This window comes from Rhipicephalus sanguineus, chromosome 4 (assembly GCF_013339695.2).
Source record: "Rhipicephalus sanguineus isolate Rsan-2018 chromosome 4, BIME_Rsan_1.4, whole genome shotgun sequence".
In the NCBI taxonomy this organism is placed as follows: Eukaryota; Metazoa; Arthropoda; class Arachnida; order Ixodida; family Ixodidae; genus Rhipicephalus; species Rhipicephalus sanguineus.
In genome coordinates, this window is record NC_051179.1 from 5,656,610 (window position 1) to 5,678,822 (window position 22,213).

Consider the following 22,213-nt stretch of genomic DNA (forward strand, 5'->3'; position numbering starts at 1 on the left):
ATCGACGGAATTGTGAAGACAGCTGACGGCGCATTCCAGCAGGCGATGCCGTGTTTTTCTTTTCTTTTGTTGAAATCGGCGTGTAGTTGCTGTTACATGTCGAGCCGGTCGCCACTGTAGGGACGACGACCGAAGATGCTGCCAGCGCGATGATGCGGCACAAGAAAGCGTGTCCCAACCGGTAACCTTCACCCGCGTCGGAAACATGGACTGGTACGTGCAAGGTGCATGTTAGTGCTTAATTTCACTGCAGTGAACCGATAGAAATGATACGTTCAGCCGTGTATATTATATCCGATAGGGAACAGCAGCATTGGTAGTCGCTTTTAGCCGCGTATTGGCAGGGTCCGCGCTGCGCGCGCACATCGTGCGACAACATCAGCTGTTCGTGAATTTCTCTGCTCAAAGTGCAGCGTTGTTGACGCAATCAGTGTCACACTTCGCAGCGGGCAAGAAGCATGTGATGAGTTAGTGTGCTATCGCGAGAGAAAAAAAAGCACACGAGAGCCGATCTTTGCCGCAGTGGTGACATGTGCTCCGGGCTGCGTTGCAATCTTGCGCAGTGGCGTAGCCAGAGTGGGGGGGGGGGGGGCACACCGGGCACGTGCCCCCCCCCCCCCCCCCGCGCTGGCTACGCCACTGCGCAAGATTTTTTTTGCCACAGCATATAAAGCACAAAATGACACTCGACCACATCTTCCTGCTTAGTTTCCACAGCGCGACTGGACGCGGACGGAGAAGGAACACGCAAACACACACACAGCGCTGACTTTCAACTGGAATGTTTATTTTTCATATGCACGTGACGCTTATATAGACACACGCGAGCAGGTGCACACAAAACAAGAAACAAAAGCAGGACCCAACTGGAATGTTTATTTTTCATATGCACTCACGTGCATATGAAAAATAAACATTCCAGTTGAAAGTCAGCGCTGTGTGTGTGTTTGCGTGTTCCTTCTCCGTCCGCGTCCAGTCGCGCTGTGGAAACTAAGCATGAACAACCAACTAGCCCGCCAACGCACTTTAGTCACATCTTCCTGCCCGGCCCCCACTTCAGATCAAGGAGGTGCCCCCCCGCCCCACCTGAAAAAATTTCTGCCTACGCCCCTGATCTTGCGCATGGATAATTTGGCTCATATATTGCAGTTCTGTTTACAATGTCGTCGCTCTTTCGGAATTCTGGCCAGTACTATAATGATGGTGTGTTGAAATGCAAACGGTATATTTGCTGCGTCATAAGTATGCGACTGTCATGTAGAGTACCCGATTTCGAGATCTCATCGTAAGCCATATCAAAGAGTTTAACACGGAAGCACCTTACGTCCTGGGCGAGGCCCCCCTCAGGTGCGGGAACACAGAAGGAATCGCGTCGCTGTTCTTGATCGTCAATCCCAGCGACTGCATCAGAGACGGGCTTCGTACGTAGTCGCTGTCATGGAAGTGCTTAGAGCACAGCACACTTGCTCTCGTAGGTTTGAAGTCTTTTCTTTTAACTCCAGTGACCCATTTTGCAGCCATCTTCTGATCCCGAGGAAACTTATGCAAATCGATCTCATCGCGACCGAAAGTGTTGCAGCAGCCACAGGCCGCGCAGTACTGCGGCATCGCGAGTCCGCTTCAACCCCCGACAAACACAACTAGTGAATGTCGGACAGCAAAAATCTCTAATCGAAACAAGACAATGGTGCAACGGCAACAAACCCATGCGAACTGGCACAACTGATGCTTCGCTAGGCAGCAGGTCGCAGCAGAAACAAGTAACAAACCGAAGCTAACAGGCGCAACGGCCCTGCTCGTTCCTGTCGATGACGTCACCTCTCCACGTTTCTCTCTCTGCCGTCCTCCTACCCTGCGCTCCGCGCGCGCAGGGGAGCGTTCCCTCGGCCAAAGTTTGCTCGCCTGTCTCGCACCCAGGCTGCTGGCGAGCCGAGCGGATACTCTCGCACCCAGACGCCGGGCTGACCGGGCTGCCGAGGCGCGCGCGGGCTGCACCAAGTAAACAGGGCAAGCTGCAGTTCTGAGGCTTTAAAGTGCAAAAAAGTACCCGTTCACGCCGCTTCAGCGTGTAAGAGCTTGTCTGGGCACTACTGCGTCGTCTTTGGATTCCAAAACAAGCAGCGCAACAAGAGGATATTAGCGTTGTCTGCGACGATTACGACGCGCCACGGAAATAGTACCGGTGTGGTGTTTTCAGCTTCGCCGCGAGTGGATAACTGCGATTCAAGCAAAAAAAAAAACTAGGAGCCGATTGAAAATGCGCGAGTAAGTACACTAATTGCGTGTATTCTGCAGTGTGATGCCCACCTATTTCATTTTGCGAACCTAATTTGCGTGACAGGCAGCTGGGTTGAAGGCAGGCGCGAGCTTTGTGTGGGGGTGCACTTCATACTTTTGAGCGTTTCCTTTGACGAAAGTCTAGTGCAAGGTAGTGCTTTCAAGCCAAAGCAATCAGCACGCTTTGCCACTTTCAACGTAGTATTAAGCTTTAGTGATTTGATGGCATCCACGCCTTCGAGGTTTCGTCTTCAAAAGGTAATAAATGGCACGGTGCTCCTCAACAGCTGGTCAGAATTTCGTGCTTTCATTGCAGTGTTTGATGTGCCCAAATTTATTTGGACACGAGGCATCCAGCTGCGCATAATACATATATTGGCACGTAAGTAAACAGTACTCGCGCCAGTGTCCTTTACGTCGCAGGCGTAGCTAACCGGCTTAACTAAGAGTACCACAGTTTCGCTTGTAAAGCACCATCGTTACAAGAATAAAATCGCGCAGGTAGCTTCCAAAAGGGATCGCTGAACGATACTGCAGGTTATACTCTCTGATAGCACGCTTTTGTGAGCAAGACTCATTATTGTAAGAGCGCTCGTGAAACAAAAGTACGTTCCGCGAAACTACCCGTAAAGCGTACACTAATTATCACGCGATGCATGCTTTGTGCACAACTTGTAATATGGCGCAACAAAATATAGTTTCACTCTTTCGCGAGCTGCATTGCAATTACAATTCACGCGTACTACAGCGAGAACGTTTTTTTTACAAATGTAACAGCGTACGTATCTGACGAGGTTGCTTCCGCAGCCCACTCAGCACGTAATGTATACATTGTGGACTTGCATGAGCAAGATGTTCTTGATGTTCCAGTAAAATCAGCGAAAATGTCCAGGCTAGAAAAGACGCGAAACACGCCCTCCGACGGGCTGAGTTTCGTGAGTTTCACGTTTGCGCTGTGTAGCGTCTGCTGGCGTGGCAGCCCGCGCATGTTGTTTCGTCGCGTGTGCGATAGATGGCGCGACGCGCGATGCAAATATGGCGATGCGCATGGAATTCTCTGTGTTCTGGTCTATAGCGCCGTTGTTTAGTCGAAAATCGGGGGAAAAAACCTTCGCAGGCATGTTCTAAGAGGTCGCGATACCGAATTTGAAATAAATTCGCGAATTCAAAACCGCTTCAGTGTCCCTTTAAGCATAGTTGAGATTCTGGTGTGCGTAGCCATGCCGCGTTTGACAAGATGTGCCGAGCAAAGCGTAATTAATACTAAATAGTAGTGCGCCTAATTAGCTTCAATTAGCATAATTAGCTCATTAGGCTTAGATTGACTTCGAATGCAAGCTATTCGGGGCCGAGCGTCGAGTGTGCGAGTTAGGCTAATTCAGTTATAATTAAGGCTTGTCTGACTTGGGATGCAAGCTAACCGACACCAAGTCTCCAATGTGCCACTTAGACCTATTAAGCTGTTGCATGTCGGTGGGCTAGTTGGTTTGTTAGCATAGTAACGAAAAAACAGCGCGTGAATACAGGAACGGAAGGGGCACCCACACGAGCGCTGTGTGTGTGCCCCTTCCGACCCTGTCTTCTCGCGCTGTTCTTCCGTTACAGTGCTATTAAGCTAATTATTCTAATTGATCCACTTAAGCTAATTATACCTGGTGTTGTGATTGACAAGCAATACCCAATCGAATCCGATCAACAACTATAGTCTATACTCGTGATTTAGAATGTGATCCCGTGAACACTTCGTGCATCGTGTGTCGACGCTTGGCTGGTCAAGCCAGGACCAGTCAAGTGTCGACCAGCTCCCCTCTAGCCAAGCTTTGCGCGACTCAGTGCAAGCTGCGCGAGTTTTGAAAATTAGGTTAACCAAGCAGAATTCTCAGCAAGTGACTAATGTTGATCTACATTCACACCTTGGCATGCAGTGCATTACTAATGAATGGCGGCAACGAATTCAACATATTTTAAATGTAGGGGTGCAAGCTGTCAGTGTAGGACATAATTAAGACAGATAGATAGCTAGTATCTCAATCAATGCAGTTATAGCACGATAACGGCAAATGATAGAATATTGTTAATTAGCAGCAATAAATATGATTAATTCGTAATCAATGATAATTATTCCTTTAATATAGATGCCATTTATCACTCACATGCGCTACGAGAAACATTTACGAGAGATCACGATTTATAGGAGTACTGCGTTGAAAACAGCGCGAAAACTGGGCAAAGGCTAAGGGAAAAACGACACAAGCGCTGGCACATTGATGAATTATGCAAAGCACTGGGTGCGAAAGAGCCCGATGTAAGAGAAACAAATCGCAGAAGGCTGTAGTGAAGGGCCAGTTGCTACATGTTACTGCGTTAAAAACAGTGCGAAAAGGGCGCGAAAGCTAAGAAAACAAAGGAACAGCGCCTTGTGTTTGTTCCTTACCCTTCGACCCTTTTTCGCGCTATTTTCAACGCAGTAACAGGCACCAACTGGCCCTTCAAGACACCCTTCCGCAATTTAAAGGAGTAATTAATTGCGCGGATAGTTACAGGCAAATAATTAAGTGGAGATATATAATAAAAATTAATTGAAGGATAAGATTGCAAAGCATCACATGATATCCTATAGAGAGAGGGTGAATGCATTGGGAGATTCTTGCTAATAAACCCTTTCAAGCAATCCCAGAACGCCCGTGGGAGCGTAGGCACTATGGGAAAAGTGTGTACATCGATCGAGCCAGCCGTTCGGTCGCCCGCTGCTCGTTGGCGCCGTGGGAGCACGAGACGAAAAAAAAAAACACGTCGCCGCTTGAATATTCCTACTTCGTAAAACACTTCACATATCCGAACGCATCTGCATGTATCTCTACGCATGAAATGTGAAAGGAAGAACGCAGTCAGTGTAGGTATTGCCGAGCGTATGTATGTATATCGGATCGGACGTAGCACTTAAGCGGCATGTGCGTTATCGCGTGCCGATGCCGTCAAGACGTTCTGTTGTCATCATTATGAGCCGAACACCGAATTAATGTTTAGTGTACAAAAACTTGTAATGTACTAGTGTAAATGTGACGTACTGAATTGCCATATACACACCTTTCCGTTTGAGCATTTGGTGTCATGAACACTTTTGCGCTTGCTCGCTGTGTTTAGTCGCTATAGCCTATTCAAAAGGTAATATCAGAGTTGCAGCTCATCTTGCTCACGACTATACATATCTGCGGTATACATTCACCTGCTAGCCAACACGCGAAAGCACGACCAGCGTTTCTAAAATGCAACAACAGCAGTTAGTATCAACGAAGGGCGATAAAAGCTTACGGTTTGTTACATATATGGTGCGAATGACGCGCACGCGGTCTAATCAATGTATACTTTATTTTAGTAAACGCCTACTATACTCTTTCGAGTACTCTTTAAATATCAGAGCCTCACCTTCAGCTCGTCGACAGTGTCGACGGACGTTGATTCCAAATGGATCTGCGAATTGCATAGACCGCTCCTGAACTTGATCTAGGAAGCCGAGTTGTATTGTTTTATTTAATTTATGCTGCAGGGGCAGGGGACCCGGCCCGACTCGCACGTGACTGACTTCGTGCTATGTTTTTATTAGTCATCTCTAGAACAGACGAAGCCTCATAGCGGTGAAGAGAAAACTGGGCACAGGCAAAAACCAGATGTATGTACTAAGCAGTGTTGCGGAATGGGCGCCTTCATTCCAGTTCCATTCCGGGGAATTAGAACTTGCCGCAATTCCATTCCCTTCAATTCCTCGGAATGAAAAAACTTAGCCCATTCCCACTCCGGGAATGGCCGGGCAGTTCCATTCCCGTAATTCCATTCCTGTAATTCCTCAGCGTATGAAAGGCATCTGATAGTTTTATCGAGTTAAGAATGAACGCCCATAAAGCTGATGTCATCACATTAATTATGAACTGCAAAAGTACGCAAAGCACGTAACCAAGGTCGAGGGATAGTATAGCTTGGTGACATATCTCGTGCAGTACATACACCCTACCAATTCCCATAGGGGCAGTTCTCCCGCTACCTATAGTATTTGCATGGCCAGCGTGTTTGGCGAATGGTGTTTTAATATTGTTTAAGCTTAAATGTGTTAATGCTAAAATGACGACATAACGCATTTTTATGCTGACAAAAGTAGCGTTGATGAAGACTAAGCAGTTTTGCCACACGTCTGGAGCGGTCGTGAATATGGGGAAAACTAAGATTTGGTTAATAGGGAACAAAATCCTCTAGATCTGCCGGTATTAGTTGGAACAGACCGCTCGGGCACCTTGTGCCTTTGCATCGAATATGGAACACTGGGCAGCACTGCTCGTCAGCACTCATGCTTGTCAAGCGCGCCTTTCAAGCATGAATGGGGTGAGGAGGACTTTCTGTGTTCGCCTGTGCGCAGGCATGCAATGTCTTCCTTGTCGCAAAGGTTATTTACGTGTGTCAGGTACTAAACTGCTCGTGAGATAAAGATCAGGCTGTGCATAGAGTATTCGCCGCTTTCAGGGGCGTAGCCAGAAATTTTTTTCGGGGGGGGGGGGGGTTCAACCATACTTGATGTATGTTCGTGCGTGCGTTTGTATGTGTGCGTGCCTATATACGCAAGCAAAACTGAAAAATGTCGACGGGGGTGAGCTGAACCCCCCGACCCCCCCCCCCCCCCCTTGGCTACGCCCCTGGCCGCTTTCGTGTGGGGGTATCAATGGGAACCAACGCGCAGGGATAATTTGTTTCTCCCTTCAGTAGCTGCTGGGATAATGCATTTGTTTGCACACTGACTTATGCCTCGGTTTCTCTTTTACAAATTGGCAGACCGTTCACACTTTTACACGTCTACCCTTGGCTCTGGCCACGGTTACACCGTGGCTCTGGCTAACTAAAGGTGGACCTAGAGAATACGTTATGGCCTTCGACTTCGAAAAAAAACATGTACTCACGCCTACATGACTAATTTGAGCATCATATTACAGTAGTAGCAATTAAGGGTGTCGGAAAATACGTTCCTCCCTAATGCCCTCGCGATGCGAACGCGGGTATGTGCCGAGCCGTAGCAAGAAAAGATGCAAAAAAATTACACCATTTCCCGCTAAAGGGGACCATGAGGCGATGCGAAGCCGGAGCACTTGCACGATCGCGTTCCGTTGGCGTTCTTTGGGCATGCTACCGACCTCGCGTCGTGGAACGCGAAGAGGAACGCTACGCGCGTCTTGTCTTCCCTCTAGCCAGGCCGTTAATTCTCACAGGGCGAGCGGAGAACGCAGCCGGCAGGCGTGCGAGAGGGGGCAGCGTAGGAGAGGAGAGAGAGGGGGAGTGGACGTGCATGCGCTGGTGCTCATCGCGGCGTTGCGCAGAAGACAATTTCGGCATGTCTAGCCCGCGTTTCAGAAGAAGAGTGGAAAGGGGGAGGGGAGAGGGGAAGTGGAGAGGGGGATGGGAGAGGGAAATTGGAGAGGGGAGAGGGAAATGGGAGAGGGGGAGTGGAGAGAGTATGCGCATGCGCAGTAAGGGTGGTCACGCCGCACACCACCACCACCACCGGATTGAACTCCGGCATAAGATACTTCGCATCTAAAAAAAAAGGATAACGATAATAATGAAATGATCCCACCCCGGAGCAGTGGGAGTGCAGGCTGACCAGCTCGAGACTTCGGAGCAACACAGTCTATATAAGGACAGGATTGTAGTAGGCGCGTTGCTTATAAATGTACCGTGGGCCGCGGCGGCTGCATTTTCGATGGAGGCGAAAATGTTTGAGACCCGTGTACTTAGATTTAGGCGCACGTTAAAGAACCCCAGGTGGTCGAAATTTCCGGAGCCCTGCACTACGGCGTCTCTCATAATCATATCGTGGTTTTGGGACGTTAAACCCCAGATAGTATTATTATATAAATGTACCGTGCTTGTAATAAGCCAAGCCATTTTAAAAATACTGCTTTATTGTTAAATTCAAGGTTCTGACTTACTGATAATTGAAAAGTTTGATAAACAGCGCGTAGACGAAAACTTGCTCTATTTTCAGAAAAAGACGTAATTACATTCACATTCCATTCCGTGCAAAAAGCGCTTAATTCCATTCCCATTCCATTCCGGGATCGCGAAAATGTGGAATGATTCCGGAGTCATTCCAATTCCGGAGTGGGAACTCCGCAACACTGGTACTAAGGGACAAGGAAGGCAAAGTCACTGACAGTATGGATAGGATAGCTTAAGTAGCTGAGGAGTATTACAAAGATCTGTACAGTAGCCGGGGCAACCAGGACGATAATGTAAGAAGTAATGGTAGACCAGAGGAATCGAACATCCCACCAGTAACGACAGGGGAAATAAAGAAGGCCTTGGAGGGAAAAGAGGCAAAGCCGCTGGTGAGGATCATGTAACTTCATATCTGTTGAAAGAGTGGACAGAATGTGTTAGAAAAAGTGGCCACCCTGTATACGAAGTGCCTCTTGACGGTGAGGTACCGGAGCCTTGAAAGAATGCTAACATAATCTTAATCCACAAGAAAGGGGACGTCAAGGACATGAAAAAATGCAGGCCGATCAGCTTACTGTCCGTTGTCCACAAGCGATTTACAAACATAATAGCTAACAGAATTAGAACAACATTAGAATTCAATTAACCAAAGGACCAAGCAGGATTTCGTACAGGATACTCGACAACCGACCACATTGACACTATCAATCATGTGATAGAGAAATGTGTGGAATATAATCAACCCCTATATATAACCTTCATAGATTACGAGAGGGCATTTTATTCGGTCGAGTATCAGCAGTTACGCAGGAACTACGGTATCGGAGCGTCGACGAACCATATATAAAAATACTGGAATAAATCTTATCTTAGATTTAGGTGCACGTCAACGAACCCCAGGTGGTCAATAATTGCGGAGCCCCCCACTACGGCGTCCCTCATAATGATATCGTGGCTTCGGGACGTTAAACATCAACAATTATTATTATTATTATTATTATTATTATGAATATTATTATTAACACTTGATACTGGTAGAGTGTTGGTTTATGTAAATTGAATTACCAAAAATGAAAGCTCGAAGCCTTTATATTCAACCTGGTTTAATGTTTTCTCCGCAGTGCATTGGTTTAAACCGCACCCGTCTTAAGCGTCTAGTCGTGTTTTGGATTTCTCAACTTGCTATATGACTGGAAAAAAACGTACAAAGAGCAGGAGAAGCCATTCCTTGACTTGTACCCCGCGAAAATACACACTGCGGTGTAGCTTTTCGCTTGTGACAGCAGCGCCAGAAGACGGCCTAGCGAGCAAAGCAAGCAATCCTGCGACAAGAGCATCCGTAATTCTGAAGTGTCCACATGCACATACACGTGGACACATGCGAATTATTAATAAGCAGATGGCAGAACATGCCCAACATTAATTTAGGCAAAACTCGGTGCGTGACACTCCAACGGTAATGATGAAGCGTGTGTAGGGGGTTGTTTTTCACGTATTATTTCTGTTGTCCCCTAGCGTCCTACTTTAATAATTTAAGTGATTTTACTTGCCATAACCACATTGTCAATACGGGGCAAGTCGCAGCGGGGAATTCTGTTATAGGTTTAAACACCCGGGATTCTTGAACGTGCACCTAGATCTAAGTGAGCGGATGTTCTTGCATTTCGTCCCCGCTGGAATACGGCCGCCATGACAGGGAATCGAACCCGCGACCTCGCGCTTAGCAGCGCCACACTTTATCTGCCAATAGCTCGCACGGCGAGTATGTACTTTATCTCGGCGGCGCTGGAATAAAATTTAGCCCCTTTAGCTCACGCTAAGGAGACCACAGTAGCCTATGCTCTGGAGAGACATTCATTAATTAAACTACTTTAACGTTATTAGTCAATTGCATTGTTCGTCCCACCCTCACCCTCAAGCATTTTCCACCTCACCCGTTTTTGCACAGCCTGCGGTATCGGCCCACTCGAGTTTTGGTACCAATGGTATTCGCGCCGCCGAACGCCGGATTTTTAAAATCACGAGCCATTCAACGCTTTCTCCTTAATGAGTGATAGTTACTTAGCACCCTCTGACGATGGGGTGTTTTTATTGACATTACTGTACAATTGAAACGATGGCTATGAGTGATATGGTAGTCGAGGAAACCGAAGAACTTCATGAACTAAGATTTCTGACAAATTAGGTCTGTAGATTAGTAGGTGAACATCGTGTCTGCCAAGCATGAAAATAATAAAAAGTAGTCCGCGCATCTCGGACGGGGCCACACTTCCTGCGAGACGCGATTCGCGCACTGCAGCACACTGCTTTCAGCGTCATTGATTACAGCACGTGGCTTCAGTTAACCTCGCATTCCGAGACGCTCATAGTGGTCACTCTAAAGGCGCCGCGAAGAAAAACAGAAAGAAGGTGGGGCTTGTCACGTAAGCAAAACAGAGTACATTGCCTACGATCGCAAGGGAAGGCAGGGAAAGAACTCCGCTTGCAGGCCATCACCTTGGCAAAGGTAAGGGCAGAGTTAATAATACTATCTAGGGTATTACGTCCCAAAACCCCGATATGATTATGAGAAACGCCGTAGTGGAGGGCTCCGGAAATTTCGATCTTCTGGTGTTCTTTAACGTGCACTGATATCATCACACAGTACACGGGCCTCTAGCATTTCGCCTCCATCGAAATGAGACGGCCGGGATCGAACCCGCGACCTTCGGACCAGCGGCCGAGCGCCATAATCACTGCTCCACCGCGGCGGACAAGGCCTGCGTTGACAGCATTGTTTATCTTCTGGCGGCACGGTAACAGGGCAGTTCAATGCCGTCCAAAAAAAAAAAAGATTTCTGAAAGGTTGCTCAGCTTGCGCCAAACATCGCCTCAGCTTGCCCCAAACATCGACCGTTGTCTCACGGTAAACAAACACATGACACAGCGAATAAAAATAAAACGGCTTTTCGAGAACCTTCCAGGTGTCCTTGCTCACATAAATGAAATATTGCAGCTCGTAATCAATACATTAAGCGGGTCCTGACGAAGGGTATTTTAGCGAACTTTACCACGTAAATATAGAGCGTGCTATTCTGTCCCGAATAAAGCTGGCCGCGAGAGCGAGGTTCGAAGCCGCGACCTCCAACATTTCTGCAGACCAGCATAGGCAGTCAAACAACGCGGGTTTCTCGATACGTTATAGGAATCTAATCTGTCTCATTACTCCTTCACCAATATTTAACAGAGAGGAGAACGCGGCCTGTGTAGTGTGTCATGCGTATAATGAAGTCAGTGCTTTCCGACGTCTTTAGTTATGTTATTTAGAAACAAAAACCGCGCTGTTGAAACTAAAGCTATTTTATTAAAACCATTCTTTTTAAGAAGATCATCCAACACTATTCTGCTTGCAAAGGTATTCTTCCTTTCCTTCTGCTTCTTATTGAGCTTTAAAGAAAAATGTCTGTGGCAGCGAATATAACACGGCCAGGCGTCTTCACGTAATAGTGCGAAATGTCGATTCGATAAATTGACGCCAACAAAAATTAGGGACGTCAAGACTCTCTGCACATTCGGAAACCCGCGATCGTCGTCACTACGTCCCAAGCTTGCATTATTTTCTGGAAGTTAGCTTTTTCACATTTACAAAAACAGCAGCGCTAAAGGACGTTCTTGCTTTCTTTTAAGAAACCCGTTGGAGCCAACAACATCATTGGCCGAAATATTTTGGAGAGGCAGGGGATGAGAGGAAGGGCAGCGCTCTCTTTCGAGAGTTCGTCGCCACCAAGCACAGCCAAGCGAGTTGTATACGTTGCACCCTTTCATTGCAACAGAACTGCTGAATCACAGTCGAGCAGCCCAACCGGCCGCTCGTTGCATGCGTTGCGGTTATCTGTCGGCGACTGAGGTTCGCGCTCGCTGGTTGTAGCGGATGTCGTCATTGTGCTTTTTTTTTTATGTATTGTCGTGTTCTCAATTCGTGCGGTTACGGCAAGCGTCATCGCTTGCCGTAACCGCATTTTGAACGTTGAAGGTCCGTACGCCACGTGGTGTGAAAAACGGTACACTAGAAGCGATGTCCCTAATTCCTGGGTATGCATATAGCGCACGTCAGAATATTTTTTGAATCTGCCAAGCTCGGTAATTGACAAAGATTGCTTAATGAACTTTTTAAATAGTAGCTCTAGAGAAAAATTTTCAATACAAAAGTTGTAGCGCTTGTTTAATCTATGCTAACTCCCCTGCTTAATTTTTTTCTGGCCTTTCCTTAAAGAGCTCGAATGTTAAAAAGTACCACGTGACTGCAGCCTAACGCGCGGCGCTTTTAGGGCCCTCAAATGTAAGTTGAACAAATTATCAAAGGCTGCTCCGCGCACGAAGCTCGATGGAGCAGGCTACCGGTGATTGCGATGGACGCTAAATGATGATAAGGGCGTACCGTCTAAAGCGTACCATCTCCCGCTAAAGGGGACCATGAGGCGATTCGAAGCAGCGTTTCGGCATGTCGAGCCCGCGTTTCAGAGGGGGAGTGACGAGGAGGTATGTGGAGAGTGTTTGCGCATGCGCAGTAAGGGTGGTCACACCGCACACCACCACCACCAGTTTGAACTCCGCCATAAGATGCTTCGCATCTAAAAGTCCACGAAAGAGCGGCTACCACGTGTGAGTGAATCTTATCTCGGTCCTTCATCGCGCTGTCACCCTCGCCCCTTCCAATGTGTGTCTTCATTGGTGCGAAAAGAAAAGAAAAAATGCCTACGCTATATCAAATGCTGCCTACAGTCTCATGTGGCATTTGCTCCGTGGCTGCCGCTTTTTTGTTGAAAAATATTTTTTGTTGTTGTTGAAACGGTATGCTCATTTTGTCGCTTAACGTCCATCGCAGTCACCGATAACCTGTTCCATCGATCTGCGTGCGCGAAGCAGCCTTTGATAATTCGTTTACCTTCCATTTCATGGCACAAAGCGCCGCGCGTTTGGCGGCAGTCACGTGGTATTTTTTAAAATTTGCGCGCTTTAAAGAAAGGCCGGAAAAAACTTAAGCAGGGGAGTTATCTTAACATAGATTGAAAAATTCGATGTTCCTGAGCAAGCGCTACAACGTCTGTATTGAAAACTTTTCTCTATAGTTACTGTTTAAAAAGTTCATTAAGTAATCTTCGTTAATTGCCAAGCTTGGCGGATTGGAAAAAATGTTCTGACGTGCTCTATATGGCTCAGAACAATAGTGCGCTAATTGAAGACGCGTAGCACCTATGCTTAATTTTTGTAATACTTGGTGCTTCTTAGCTTAAACACCCTGTATAGCATGGCCTTTGAGGCTTGTCGTGCAGCTATTTGCTTGGTCTCGCGCACCACGTATTGTATCTGATTGGGTATAATGATTGGGTTTGTTGCTCCCTACGTCACTGTTTCTGAAACTATGGGAGCGACTACACGCGATAGCACTTTGACGCGGCTTTGGTCAGCTTTTTTTTATATATTTATTATAAATTTAGTTAGAGCCGGCTATCCCGTCATCATGATAGTAGTATTGAAGAAATACACAAAGACAAGAAAATTAGGAAAAATAAATGAATAAGAAAATAAAAAATAATCAGAGGCACTTTGTACATATACAATATGTGGCGTATAAAGCATCAGCAGATACTAAGGGCATAGTCCAGTACATATAGCTGATAGAGTCCGTTGAAAGCAATCGTATGTTCAATGAATTAGTCAACCGGTCTTTTCGTTAATCACTTCCCTTGATTTTTATTTTTTTGTGAAAAACGTACAAATGTCCTGTGCAAGTGACAGGTGCGGGAAAAGGTCAGGCAGGCCGCGGATGTGATTTTGCCAAGCTTTCTGAATATGTTCGACTAGCATCGCGCGGCTTTCTTCGCGATAACATACCTATACCACATTTTGAGCCCATTTCGCTAATGCAGACTATTTTTTTAATAATCGTTAGAAAGAAAAAAAAAGGATGCATCCTAAGTGCATCAGAAGCCCGCAAAACGGAATCGCAGTTGGCAGCACAATAAGGGTGGATTACTCCTGGTGCTCGCTATCAGAGGGTATATGTCGTCGTGACCGAAAACCGTGACTGCCTGCATGAAATGCCCCCCCCCCCCCTCCCCCGCCTTTTTTTGTTGACGATTAGCTTGAGCAATCTGCCTTCTGCCACCATGTCTGCGCAATAGATCCTACAAAGTTTTCGCTCAACGCGCGGCGCGCATCCGGCACCCGGCTACGTTGGCCACAGAGCTCTCAACTTCGCTGCAGCCGTGAGCTACAAAATGGTTATCGCTAATCGCACTTATGCAATTAAAAAAAGAACACAAGAAAGCGGCTGCATCGCGTTAATGAATGTACCGCTTTAGCGGAATGGGTTCAATTGGTTGCAGAGGTGAGCGAGCTATAAAACTGCAGAGATGCAAGCTGAATAACGACCCGCCGCGGTAGCTTAGCGCGTAAGCTGTCGCGCTGCTGAGCCCGAGGTCGCGGGCTTTGTTTCCGGGCGATGGCGGCCAGATTTCGATAGGCGAAATGCGAAGAACACCGTGTTCTCAGAACTGGATGCAATTTAATAGTAATAATATCTGGGGTTTACGTCCCAAAAACATGATACGATTATGAGAGACACCGTAGTGGAGGGCTCCGGAAGTTTGGACCATCTGGTGTTCCTTAACGTGCAGCGACATCGCACAGTACAAGGACTTCTACCACTTTGCCTCCATCGAATGCGACCGACGCGGCCGGGATCGAACCCGCGACCTTCGGGTCAGCAGCCGAGCACCATAACCACTGCTCCACCGCGGCGGACTTTCAATTTAAGTAAATCCCAGTGGGTATACATTAACCCGGAGTCCCCACTACGGCGTTCTTCAATCGCATCCTGGTTTGCACATGCTTTCTCAGGAGTTATATCATGCAAGCGAAAGATGCCTCGAGAGCATCAGTGAATTAAGATGACTAAAATTGGTTGCAGCACGTCACGTACTAGGCCTGCCCAATATTTCACAAATTCTTACTTAGAAAATGCAATTTGTACGTGAACTTGTACGGGTGTGTATGGTGGTTGAAAACAACAACAAAAAAAAGCGACACCCGGGTTTGTTTTGAACACCAGGTTTTGACCGTAGTCACACCGAAGTGCTGTCTTCTAAATTTCAGTGTATATCTGTGGCCGCCATGCAGAAAAACGTTGCATGGTCTTATGGAAACACATATCTAGAACATCTTGTACCCGCACGGACAAAATTTACTGGTAAGGAGGCAATATTACGCAGTCATGTATTTGCTGCACCACTGACCACCCGAAAATGACCTTGACTTCGTCTATAATTCAGCTAACGTGCGCATGTTAATCTATACGATGTAACGTCACTTATTCGCTCCTGCATTGCTGAACGGGCGCATTTAGAGGGCGAAACTGCTACGTCTGACAAGTATAGCATACCACAAAAAGCAAAAATTGTTGTGCGTGAGGTTGTTGTGCAAGCGCGCCATTCAAAACAAAAGAAGTGGAAGTTATCGATCACACACATCGTGTGTACCACTGATCAGCTTTCTACATGCGGTCTTGCACGGTTGTCTCCTTTTTCAGAAAGTATGGGAAACATGTACATCATTTCGAAGCGCAGCGCCGGCAACGTCGACGGCACTGAACCTGCGGTTAGATTGTTTCAATGTTTGCCAACGGTGCGGCTACATTTATCGGCAGTAAGTAACAGATATGTAGCACCATATAAAGGAACCACGCCAGTACAAAAGTCACGGCGCTGATTTCTAAGCTGTCCGCGAAAACAGGAAGAGTGCAAACACGCGACTACCTTCGACCAAAACTGAAGTGAACGCAACACGGTATGGCGCTCAAGTTACCTTACTCGGTAGGCTCTGAACGCATCTCTTGTAGCCGTTGGCGCAAATGTCACGGTATCGCACTCAAGTTAGCTTACTCGGTAGGCTTTATGATGTATAGGACGGCAACATGCTAAGTGTCGACGGAAGCCGGTCTAGCTGAAAGAAGCGTCCCAAATACTTCGCAGGAGCAAATAAATGAAAGAATAACAGGACTACTGCGTATTATTAAGGCACTGCTCTCATCATCAGATTTCTTTCTCTGCGAGAGTAACTATCTGCCGCTTTTTTGTTGGCCCGTTCTCCGTTACTATACTGAAGCGCGTTCCTCATACTCATATTGTGGTTCTGGCACGTGAAACCCGATGAACTGTTATTACTCTTGAAGGCTTTTTGTGCTAATGTCAAATTTCAGTATTACCACTTTACTCTGAACAAATGAAATTTCGTTGCCACCTGCAGCGAAACACGAATGCTCCAACGAAAATATTACAACGCATAACTCACCTTCACTTAGAGCGCTGTTGGTAGAACCATGAGGCCTGGCTCCTGGTACGCAGACACCAAGCCATGCCGATACGCAAATGCTCGATCAGTGAATCGGTCGTCCACGTAGTACATCTGCAGGAAGACGCGAAGTGCCCATCGCGGGAAAGAAGCCGTACGAATAGTTGCCAACACAGAGTTAAACCGCTGTTACTTGTAGACCATGCAGCTTTGCCTTTTATACCAATGTCGTTCCGACACGCATGCGCAAACTGCTTCAAGAATGGAACATTCGTCATGCTTTTTTTTTTTTGGGGCTGCTGTACGCAAAGTCTGGTCTGACATGAACGCTATCAGAATCCAGTCGTAATTTATTTTTTATTTAAATTTTCGTTTTTATTTGTCCAGCAAGTGTCACGATTTGTTTGGGCTAATCAGCTGCCGATGCTGCCTGTACGCGGGACTGAAGAACAACGCACGCGCTTTTACGTGACCGTAGTATAACTACGTGCAGTTTGCATGTCTTAAAGGAGGGGTGACAGAAAATTTGTGAACCTCTTTTTTTTTTCTCCCAATCAGTGGCGACAGTCTCCTTAATAACGGCACGAAACTCATTTGCCCCAGCGCGGGACGAATGTTTATTTATGTGCTCGTATGTTAGGACCTGAGGCAGTTTCGATTTCGAAGAGCACTCCAGGGTCCCGTGACGTAGTCGGCCTACTCGTTAAGAAGTATGATAGTAACACACGTGGGCACGTTGATTACGTGGCCGACATTATGCTGAGTGCTGACGTTCACCAGATTGTAAACTCAACCAACTCGCGTTCAAAATAATTCTTCTTCACTACTAGATCTTATCTTTATTAGCCGTTCAATTGAAAATTACAATACATCCGTTGAAGGAAGGTATCTCTGACCACCATATGGTGTGTCTTACGTGTTCTCTCGAGGTACAAAAAACAATTAGCACTCCAGTTTTGATTAAAGGACTTCTCTCGGGCTTGTGATGAAAGTATTATGGATTATCTACTTCATAACGTGGACAATTTTCAAGGACATGATGTTGAGGTACTCTGGAACACATTTAAGACCTTATGCACGTACTGTCTTGAAAATTTCGTTCCGGGCAGAATTAAAAACGCGGAAAAATAATCCTTGGATAACAAGGGATACATTGCACCTCAAACGAAAATTTAAAAGACTAAAACGGGCTAAACCAAACAACAATACAGTAAAAATGGCACTAGCGAGGTTGAATGAGGCAGACTATAATGCAAAGCACCATTACTTCAGTTATACATTGCCTAATTTCATCAAAAACTCCCCCGAGAAGTTTTGGCGATACCTTTCCACACAGAAAAAGGCAGTTGATCGAATTATGTGCGATGGCGTGACTATCGACGATAAACGCAGTATCGCTGAAAGGTTCAATGAATACTTTCACAGTGTTTTTTCTAATCAAACTGAACCGTTACGTCAGAGCCGTAATAGCCTGCATGAAAATCCCACCCGAATTTCAGAAGCTGGTGTTGTTTCTATGTTGCTGAATTTAAAGACAAAATCGTCGCCAGGCCCTGGTAATATACCATACCCCTTTCTTCGTCGTTATGCCGAAGTGCTTTCGAAATATCTTGTTATTTTCCGTGCTTCCTTGTCATCAGCTGGAATTCCTGTTGATTGGAAAACAGCACGAATCGTTCCCGTCTTAAAGAAAGGAGACAGCATGCTATTAACAAACTATCGACCGATCTCATTGACGTCATGTTGCAAAATGCTGGAGCACGTCATCGCGAATTACATAAACAAGTTTTTAGCTGACAATAGTAAATTAACTCCGTTTCAACATGGTTTCAGAAAGGGGCTCTCTACAGTCACCCAGTTGACAACAATCATACATCGCTTAGCCTCGGTTCTAGACAAATCAGGTCAGGTCGATGTTATTTTCCTAGATTTTAAGAAGGCTTTTGACCTTGTATGTCATTCTAAACTAATCTTAAAGCTTCAGGCACTAGGCTTACCAGGTTTTATTATTTCTTGGGTTGCAGCATACTTAAGCGGACAGAGTGCAATTCGTGGTATTGATGGCCATTGCTCAAGACCAGCTACAGTGACTTCTGGTGTGCCACAAGGAAGTGTCCTTGGGCCACTGTTTTCTATGTACATAAATGATATCGTTGATGTAATTAGTGAGCCGGTTTGTATCAGACTTTTTGCTGATGATTGCGTGCTGTTTAATGAGGTGAAATGTTCCGAGGATCAAGTACTCCTTAATTATAATTTACAGAAAATTCATAAATGGTGCGAAAAATGGGACATGGTTCTCAATGCCCAGAAAACTGTTTTCATGAAAATAACCAGAAAGAGCCATTGTCTTTCCTTTCCGTACTCGCTTGCATCACTTCCGCTTGTTGAAGTTACGAACTACAAATATCTCGGTGTCACTATAACGAACACGCTAAAATAGAATTCACACATATCAAACATATATGCGTCCTCCTTCCGAAAACTCTGCTTACTCAGACATAAATTAAACAAGCACCAGCTGAGGCAAAACAGTTAGCATACTTATCACTTATTCGACCGAAGCTTGAATACGCCGCTATTGTTTGGGACCCACATACTAAACAAAACATCGATGCTCTCGAAAGGATTCAACGAAAAGCTATACGGTTTATTTATTCATAGTATCGGAAAACTGACTCTCCAACACTTTTAATGTGTGAACATGGTATCCCAACATTGCAGCTACGGCGTAAGATACAGAAGTTTCTTTTTCAGCTAAAAACAGAAAAATAGCTTTAAATCCAGATGAATACAAATCACCCCTCTCAACCCGAGAAACGAGGCATCGTCATGCCGAGTGTCTTACGCGCTACAGCACCAGAACCAATGCGTTTAAACTTTCATTTTTCCCTCGTACGATAAACGAGTGGAATGCCCTTCCATTGACATGGTTACATAGTGCGGAACTAATAGAGCAAATGATTAAATAGACGTATGTCGTTTTGTTTTGATGTAACCATATCTGCTGTATTTACTGTATGTCACCTTACCTACTATATTTTATGATTACTGTATGTGTGTATATACATTCTACCCTTGTTGTGTGTATTGCAATGCATGGCGATTTGCTTTTGCCTTTTTGTTTTGTTGCACGGATCTAACTGTTTACAATGTATAATGTTCAGTTGAATGTAATATTGTAACCACTCCTGCTTGGGCCGCTCAATGGGCCTGCAGTATCCTATAAATAAAATAAATAAAATAAATAAATAAACATTAATTTTAAACATTTTCGGATTGTTGCTCCAAACAAAAATTCGGCAGATCCCATTCTTTCTGGGAATCTATTTCATGCGAAGCAGTCAGCGAGTACTTCTATGCTGCATTTTATGGCTTTTAGCCAAGCGTTACGAGGTTGATCAAGGTGATTTTGTAAGTGCAGTAGCTGTGTGCACATGTTGGGCTTACCAGGCACGTCCACAACATTGGCGTTTAAAGTGTAACTTATGGTACGACGTAACGTCAGCCCTCACGTTAGAGTACATACGTCAGTATTATCGAAACTAAATGCACTTTACGGTGCAATAATGGGAATATCATACGTAAATTTCGTTAATGTATTCTCCCGTGGTCGAGCAATGCTTCATTATAGCTTGCTGAACCATGGGAATACAAATGTTATATTAAAGCGAAGCCAACACTGGAACCAGAGACGTTAACCTGACATGACGCCTGTATCGTAGGAGTACATGTTTATTGCATTGTTACACAATTATATACCCAGCACCACAACCACAATTGATGTTGCACCGAAATTACGCCTGCATTGGGTGTTTTTCCAAAGCAGTTTCTAGACCTGGCGTGGCTCTGTGGTAGAATACCTGACTGCCACGCAGAATCCTTGGGTTCGATTCCTGCTGAGATCCTAGATTTGATTCTTTCCATTCGAGGTCAACGCTGCCGATGTCGGTTTTTCTTAATGCTCTGGCATTTAAATTACCAATGTGTGTTCTCGCCGTTGCTAGGCAGATATAAACTGTCGGTCACCTGTGGCGCATACCCCGTGCACCGCGGCCCGTGGTAAACGGGTGTGTGCCACACGTGTCTGGAGGAAAGGGTTTGACGACGTACGCGACAGGATTTTCATATTATTCATGTCATGACCCGACAGTCATATTCGTCAAATCCTCTTGTCTTCCCATGCCAATTTTGGTCTACACCAAGTAAAGGAGGCGATCATGAGAGCACCCAGACGTAGGCGGCTAGATAGATAGATAGATAGATAGATACGTAGATAGAAACGCTCAAAGTGCCAAAGGTTTGCTAAGAAATGCAGCAAATAAGAGAATTACTAAGCAGTAATCAGAATAAAAGTGACCTATCAGTTGTGACCATGACTCAGCCGGAGTGACATTCAAATTCGTGTAAAATGAGCGAATTGGTTAAGCATCATGTCATGGTTCCTGCGTAGGTGGCGGTTCAAAATTCCGTGATCGAGCGTTTGATTCTTTGACGCAGACGGGAAGGGAGCAGTGTTCATATATATAATATATATATATATTATATATAATATATATATATATATATATATATATATATATATATATATATATATATATATATATATATATATTGTGAGACGACGTCAGGTACGACGGAACGATTGTTGTATTTACAGCAAAGGCGCGCGAACCAAAAACCGAACACCGGCGATCCAACACGATGATGATGATCACGATGATTTGTATGCACAAGTGAAGATGATGACCGACACAGTCAGCGCTCATACTATTTTCCCCCTTCACGAAAGCGGTCAGCAAGACGTCCATTTAGTAAGGGTACGAACGCCGGATATAGGGCTTCAGAGACACATGGGTGATCTCGGCACCGCGACGGCGACGGTCCGAAGCCGAACTAACAGGAGCGACGCGATAATTCACCGCAGACGTTCGTTCAAGCACGGTGTAAGGGCCCAGGTATCTGTGAACGAATTTTTCACAGAGCCCCGGTGTGCGAACAGGGGTCCAGAGGAGCACTTCGTCGCCTGGGTGGAAAGACACAACTCTACGTGTCTCATCACAACGAACTTTCCTCTTGGCCTGAAGCAGCAGAGTGCTGCCCGCGTCGGCTTCACGGCAGCGTGCGACACGGCGCGGCATTTCACGGCAGCGGGCGACGCGGGCAGCGAACTCTTCTGGAAGGGACGCTGATGGGACAGAGAGCGCGGAGAAGAAGCTGGTGTCCAGAACAAAAGACGTGCACGGCCGTAACGAGGAAAAACGGGCTGTAGCTTGTAGTGCGTTGTATGGCCGTATTGTAGGCAAAGTGACGAAAGGCAGTATTGTGTCCCGTTCTTGTAATCGGGCTGACATACATAGAGATCATGTCGTACAAAGTTCGGTGAAAACGCTCGATAGACCATTTGTCTGCGGGTGATATGCCGAGGTGGTCTTATGGATGGTGTCAGACCTGTAGGACTTCAGCGATTATGAGAAAGAAACGTCTTGCCACTCACTAAGGAGAATACGGAGGCTTTGTATGACACAAGTGAAGATGATGACCGACACAGTCACGATCACAATATATATATATATATATATATATATATATATAATATATTATATATTATAATATATAATTATAT